The sequence below is a fragment of the Bison bison genome, unplaced genomic scaffold, assembly GCF_000754665.1.
Source record: "Bison bison bison isolate TAMUID 2011002044 unplaced genomic scaffold, Bison_UMD1.0 scf7180017864289, whole genome shotgun sequence".
NCBI classification, from domain to species: domain Eukaryota; kingdom Metazoa; phylum Chordata; class Mammalia; order Artiodactyla; family Bovidae; genus Bison; species Bison bison.
In genome coordinates, this window is record NW_011494861.1 from 10,765,188 (window position 1) to 10,765,395 (window position 208).

A 208-nucleotide genomic window follows, 5' to 3' on the forward strand; every position below is an offset into this window, starting at 1 on the left:
GTGGGGGTGGGTGGTGGTTGGACGTGTGGGGGTGGATGGCAGGTGGAGTATGTGGATGGTGGGGGGGTGGACAGTGAGTAGACGTGTGCGGATGGTGGGGGCGGATGGTGGGTGGATGTGTGTGGATGGTGGGGGTAGGTGGAGAGTGAGTGGACGTGTGTGGATGGTGGGGGTGGATGGTGGGTGGATGTGTGTGGATGGTGGGGGT

At 63.5% G+C, this 208-nt stretch overlaps 1 protein-coding gene across 2 annotated transcripts in view; it reads right to left on the bottom strand.

Annotated features, from left to right (window-relative positions):
- PRKCZ (protein kinase C, zeta) overlaps positions 1 to 208 on the bottom strand; it is a 101,763-nt gene that overhangs the window by 20,125 nt on the left and 81,430 nt on the right. The window lies entirely within an intron of this gene.